Genomic DNA, 6,816 nt, shown 5'->3' with positions numbered 1-6,816 from the left:
GCATCTGGCAAAGTGTCATGGCATCCTCCTTTGGGGAAGCCCCCGCCTGTAGCCCCCGTACTCGCACATGGAGGGCCCTATCCTTCCTGCGTTTCTCCTCCTCGAGAGTCTCATGTATGATGCTTTGCGGGGTTTGTGCTTCTTCACCACCTCCACCCAATCTTTCTTCGTGGTCTGCAGTTCTTCCCACAGCTTATCACTCGCAGCTTTCAACTGCTCCAAGTCAGTCCTTAAACCCTCCTGAATATTCAGTTCCCCTTCCTCCACTGTGTGGTCCTTGATCGTAGCCTTTAGGGCCTCCATTTCTGCCTGGAGTTCCCCTATCATTGGGGTAGCTTTTGGCATTCTTGTTTGTTGCAGCTGGGTCTCTTTCAACATTTGAGTCACCTCTTCCTGGTGGTTCACTTGGGCTATCAGTTCTTCAATCCTGTTGTTCTTTCCATGTATCTCCTTGCGGAGGCCTTCCAACTGTTTTTCTTGTTGGTTCAGAACCCTGTCCCAGCACCTCCAATCCTAAGGGAAAGTGTTCCTTCAGCAAAATCTTTGCTGTTAGACATGTCCCTTGACCTTTAGGATTGGATTCCACTAGCATCCTATATCCATGCCAAGAGTAACTCTTGTGCTTGTCATCAACTAGCTCCTTCTTATCTCACAGCTCTTTGAATTGTACCTCTGCATCAAATAGTAATAAAGGTTAGACCCTTTAGAAGCAATAAAGGTTAGACCTTTTAGAAGCATGCACTAACATCTTAGTATCATTATCATAAGCCCCCATAGACCCACTGAATCCTCCCTTATTCACATTGTACTTTTTAAAGTTTACAATATTCTCCTCTAAGAATATCCCTTGCCTTTTGATGGATTAAAGCATTTACTTTTTTCTTTGAGATTACTTGCATGCCCATGCTCCCATATTACATCATTGTTGAGCAACTAAGCATGGCAACACATGGGTGTAGTGAGAGAGATTCAAACCCATATCCTTGGTTGGAGGAGTCGAACACTCTAACCACTACACTACGCTGCCCGTGGTTGGTTAAACCATTTAACTGATTGTATCACTCAGAAATCTCTTGATTGGATCAGTGCAAATAAATTTGTAAACATCATTATCATCTATATCTATATATCTATATATTATATAATGGAAGAGTTTCATGAAGCTTTAAGTGGCAGGAATTGAGAGGCTCGGGCACATAGTTTGCAGATTCTAGGATTTGTTTAACTATATTTTTAATTTACTTTTGAAAAATATCATTACAAAAGCCATATCTTTATTTAATTACATTTGAAAAATATCATTACAAAAGCCTTCTGTTACCGGAAATGTGGCTATGGACGCATCTTCTGGATTGCTCCACCCTCTGCGAAACGAAAATCAGCCTCTGCCTGTGCCTCCTAGAGAAGGTCTCCGGAAAGCTCAATTTTCAGCAGATGTATGCGAGATTCTGTGGCCTGAGAAGCTTTTTGCGCAGGGGGTTACAGCCAATGAGCGTGAGAGTGGCAACACCAGCAGCTTTGCAAAGAGCAAGCTGGAGGTTTCGAAGAAAAAGGAAGTGCAAGATTTCAGCCCAGTCGCTGCGAGAAAATCGCCCCATTTGAGCTCTACAACCGAGAACATGACCCACATGGGGTTGAGTGAGCTTTCCTATCAGCTGGACCAAGAGAAGATTGCCTCTCTACTGCAGGAAGAAAGCCATCTGCAAAAGGGCCAGCATACACATGATTACATCATCAAGATTGGGCTGGACCAGGATACCTTCATAGAGAACATGATTATCAACATGTACGGCCGATGTGGGGCCCTCGAAGATGCACATGTCATGTTTCTCAGCATGCCCAAAACCAACCCCGCCTCTTGGAATGCCATGATCAGTATTTATGCCCAGCATGGCCACGGCAAAGATGCCCTTCAGCTTTATATGCAAATGCAGAGAGAATGTGTCATGCCCTCAAGGGTCACCTTCATGAGCGTGTTGCATGCTTGCGACAACCCAACAGCTTTCATGGAAGGTATGATGATTCATGCTTGCATCGTGGAGACTGGATATGAAGCAAATGTTGCACTAGGAACTGCCCTTGTCAGCATGTATGGGAAGTGTGGGTCCATTGATGCAGCAAGCATAATGTTTGACAAATTGTATGAACCCAATGTCATTTCTTGGACAACTGTGATCTCAGTATATGCTAATCATGGCCATGGGGAGGATGCGTTTAAAGTTTTTGAAGAGATGCAGCAGGCGGGCGTGGTGCCGAACAGTATCACCTTTCTTGGCATTCTCTGTGCGCTTGATTGCCCTTCCATGCTGGTGATGGGTAACACTGTTCATGCTTTTATTGCCAAGAGTGGATTTGAATCTCATGCACTTCTGGGGACTGCACTTTTGAATATGTATGGGAAGTGTGGGGCATTAAAGGATGCACGGTTTGTGTTTGATAGTTTGCTTGACCGCTCTGTGGTTTCCTGGAATGCCTTGATTGATGCATATGCCCAGAATCAAGAGGGCGAGGAAGCACTCCAACTCTTTTGGCAAATGCAGCATGGAGGGGTGAAGCCGGATGATGCCACGTTTGTTAGTGCTTTGAGTGCATGCTTGAGCTTGGAAGCAATTGCAGAGGGCGAGGCCATTCATTCCTGCATTAAAGAAACTAGATGCGAGGGAAATGTTATGGTGGCAACTGCCCTTGTCAATATGTATAGCAAGTGTGGGGATCTGAATCAAGCATGCTTGGTGTTTGACAATATGAATTGTCGGAATGTGGTCTCTTGGAACACCCTTATTGGTGGATACACACAGCATGGGCATGGTGAGGAAGCTTTGCAACTCTTTCAACGCATGTTGGAGGAAGGTGTAATGGCAAACAAGGTCACCTTCATAAGCGTCTTGAGTGCATGCGAGATTCTGTCAGCCCTGGTGGAAAGTAAGAGGTTTCATGCATGGATTATTGGCAGTGGGTTTGAGGCAGATGTTACACTTGGAACAGCCATCGTCAGTGTGTATGGCAAGTGTGGGGATTTAAGGGAAGCTCGCTTGCTGTTTGACAGAATGCAGCAGCGCAATCCGGTGTCATGGAATGCTATGATTTCAGTGTATGTGCAGCAAGGTCATGCAGAGGAAGCACTTGGACTTTTTCGTTTAATGCAACAGGAAGAGTTGAAGCTTGATGAAGCCACATTTTCTAGTGCCTTGACCGCATGTGCCAGCCTCTCGACTCCTACAGAGGGCAAGTTGATCCATGCATTTTCTGTAAAGCTTGGGTTTGATCTGACTGTTGATGTCGGGACTGCCCTGGTCAATATGTATGGCAAGTGTGGTGCATTGGAGGAAGCGAATTCCTTGTTTGCAAGGCTAAGTGTGCGGAATGTTGTCACGTGGAATGCCATAATTGGTGCATATGCGCAGCATGGATGTGAATGTGAGGCTATAGAGCTCTCACAGAAGATGCAAGAGGAATGGGTGCAGCCTGACAGAATTACCTTTGTCAGCATTCTCAGTGCCTGTGCCAATTCATCTGCAATTGTAGAGGGCAAGACTTTTCATGCCTGGATTGTCAGCAATGGCTTTGAGTCGGATCTGGACATTGGAACAAGCCTTGTCAACATGTATGGAAAATGTGGGGATTTGGATGCTGCACATTCAGCATTCGATAAATTGCATGAACGAGGTGTGATAGCATGGAATTCCTTGTTGGCTGCTTATGCCCAACATGGGCTTGGGAAAGAAGCCTTTAACCTCTTTCTCCGAATGCTGCATGAAGGCCCAAGGCCAGATGCGGTTACTTTTCTAAGCATTCTGTCTGCATGCAGTCATGCTGGTTTAATGTATGAGGGTCTCAGCTGCTTTGCATCTATGGGCGATGACTATAACATACAACCAAAAATAGAGCATTTTGGGTGTATGATCGATTTGTACGGGCGGTCAGGAAAACTTCAGGAGGCAGAGAGGTTCATTTATAAAATGGCTCTTGAACATTATGCATTGGTGTGGAGGACTTTACTGGGTGCCTGTAAGCTACATAATAATCTAGAGCTAGGAAGGCGTGCAGCAGAGCATGCCATGGACTTGGATCCAGAGAACCCAGCACCATATGTGTTGCTTTCCAATATGTATGCTAAGAATCAGAGGTGGGACCAAGTTGAGTTATTGAGAAGAAGAATGGTCGAGAGAGGAGTGAAGAAACCGCCTGGGTGCAGTAAAATCTATGTCGGTAAAAAAGAGCATCATTTCTATGAGGGAGACACATCTCACCCTGAGTCTGAGGCAATCTACGCAGAGCTAGATAACCTGTGTCTTCGGATGAAAACCGAAGGGTGTGAGCCCAGCACAATCGCAGTCCTGCATGATGTTGAGGAGCTCCAGAAAGAGCAGTTGCTTGACTCTCACAGTGAAAAGTTGGCCATTGCATATGGGCTGATAAGCACTCCATGTGGAATGCCTCTTCATATCATAAAGAACCTTCGGGTTTGTCGTGACTGCCACGCTATTATGAAGTTTGTGTCGAAAACCCTTGGGAGAGAAGTAACTGTAAGGGATTCCTATCATCATCATCGTTTCAAGGCTGGGGTGTGTACCTGTGGAAATTAATGGCAATGCAAATGAACAGAAACCGTGATTCTCAAGGGTCAACCATAACGCAAAAGTTCAAATGCATTGCCTTCTGTTACTTTGAAAGCTGTGCTTTGCTAGAGTCAGGAACTTGATTTTGATTGGCTGCTGAAGATTACAGCCCAAAATGATTGCAGCAGATTACACGGCTAAAATTAGTTGGAGGAAACAGTCATATGGTACATCATGTAACATGGATGATACAAGCTAGAACTACATGTAACATACAGTCACATGGTATCACATGGTACTGCACGTAAACAGGAATGATACAAATTGGAAGTGGGACAAAGTTGATTCGTTATGGGGGATTGCAGACCCAGGTGATGACTGAGAGGGATGAATGAGCTGGTATGACCATATTGGTGGAATCAGCCAGACATTTCGAGGCTCTTCAACTGGATTGGCACAGAATTTATCCAAGCTCACAGCCATGAAGAGCTTTTTCTCAATAGGTGGGGGGGACCTCCCAGGGTGTTTATTCTATGAAAACCCGATCAAAATATCTCCCATGGCTGCATTAATTTCTGACTGCAGCTTTTTATGAAATCAAGTGGGAGTTTATTCTGTCTGAAACAGGGTCCAGGATAGTCTATTTCATCTGCAAGGACCTCTACGTGTAAGTATCTGAGCACCCCCTGAGATGTGAGCAAACCACCAGGGTGCAACCCATCAACATCAATAAAAAATACGCATACACCTTGCTCCTGATTCCCATCCCACATCTGAAGATATCTTTGCAGACTGAAAAGCTGGTAAATATCAACCTGAAGCAGCATGTGTGCCTGAAATAAGACATGGTTTTGCCATGTAGTACATATGGAACCACTAAATAGTATGAACTCATTTTAGAATGGAAGGTTCTCCAAAGAAGAGCCTGTGTGGGGGAGCCTATGTCGACCCTTCTAGCATGTATGCATGTGCTTGGTCGAAAAGTTGCTATCAATCATGTAAAAAAATATCCATCCATTGACCGTTATTTTATAGACAATTAGTGATATGCTTGTAGAAAATGATGCTATGCCTGGGAGGATTATGCCAATGCTCTTGAAACACCATCAGTGGCAAAGTGCAAGGCTGCTCCATGAGTGTGATCTGATATGTATCCCTGCATGCCTCTTTTTTCGATACCATTATTTAGAAGGTGGCAGACGGTTTCATAGGTCTTATTCTTATCATGATGACAACCATGAGCTCCCACAAATGTGTGGTCACCAAAATCTCAACAATGAGCTTCCACCATATTTGAGAAGGAAGAGAGCATCCCTATGTAAGAAAATACAACTCGTGCATTCACACAGATAGCAAGATCTTCCACAAGACAGAACTTAAAAGTAAGAGAGATGGAGAATAATATTAAATTACCGTTGCAAACTGAATTAAAAGCTAAGGGTGTTTACCTACTCGTACATTCTGGTAGGGAGCTTTGATGGCAATTCCTATGATGGAGGATGTCATGCACTAGCAAGGGACCACAATGTAGTGAAGATAGATCTTAATCTGATGTTCTGAATATGGTTGGGGAGCTACGAAACCCATTGATATCTAGTACTGGGGGTGATTATATCGTAGGTTGGTCCGTGTCGGTCACCCTACAACTGGATTGTATCAGTGCGTGAAGGGACCCGCATCCACAAGAGGGATGTCTGCGGCATGGCTTAGGATTCGGGTCATTAAGTAAGGGTTTACCACTTTGCATCCATGCTTTGTAAGGTATGCATTGAAGTCTTTGTGAAGCAACGCTACCCAGTCATCGTTTTCAGCCCTGTGAAACTTGTACAGTTTATCAAGTCCATGCGATTGTATCTATCAATGGGCTTTACCTGTATGATCCGAGTTATTGCCCGGCATACCTTTTCTAACCTTGGGTCTTCAATAAGTGAATTCTCGCCCATTGTTGTTGACCTTATCTGGCCAATCCATGCTGAAATGTGTGGGTCTCTCCCCCTTTGGTAACTACAAGGCATCGTGTATGAGTAGTTCTGTGACCAGGACATGCACCTTGCTGCCATCACGGCAGGTTACCGTACCTCTTTTGGTACCCTGATTATATGTTCCCAAATATTCTACATAGCGTTTGGTATTGCAGCGTGTGGTACTGGAAGTACACCTTTTTGTTATCTACCTTCTCTACATCCAACAATATGCTTCCCCTACACCTTTTCAATGCAATCCCCCAGATAGGTGATCTTTTGCATGATTGGCTTTC

At 44.6% G+C, this 6,816-nt stretch overlaps 1 pseudogene across 1 annotated transcript; it reads left to right on the top strand.

Moving 5' to 3' along the window:
* Positions 1–1,196: 1,196 nt before the first annotated feature.
* On the top strand, positions 1,197–5,986 carry LOC147604390 (pentatricopeptide repeat-containing protein At1g11290, chloroplastic pseudogene; annotated as a pseudogene). Its single transcript, XR_015265477.1, has one exon. The product of XR_015265477.1 is annotated as a pentatricopeptide repeat-containing protein At1g11290, chloroplastic pseudogene (transcript).
* Positions 5,987–6,816: the final 830 nt, after the last annotated feature.

Source organism: Cibotium barometz, chromosome 62, assembly GCF_041138505.1.
Source record: "Cibotium barometz isolate CiBa-2024 chromosome 62, ASM4113850v1, whole genome shotgun sequence".
In the NCBI taxonomy this organism is placed as follows: Eukaryota; Viridiplantae; Streptophyta; class Polypodiopsida; order Cyatheales; family Cibotiaceae; genus Cibotium; species Cibotium barometz.
The sequence above is the reverse complement of the archived record's forward strand: the minus strand, read 5'-3'. Positions and strand labels throughout refer to the sequence as shown.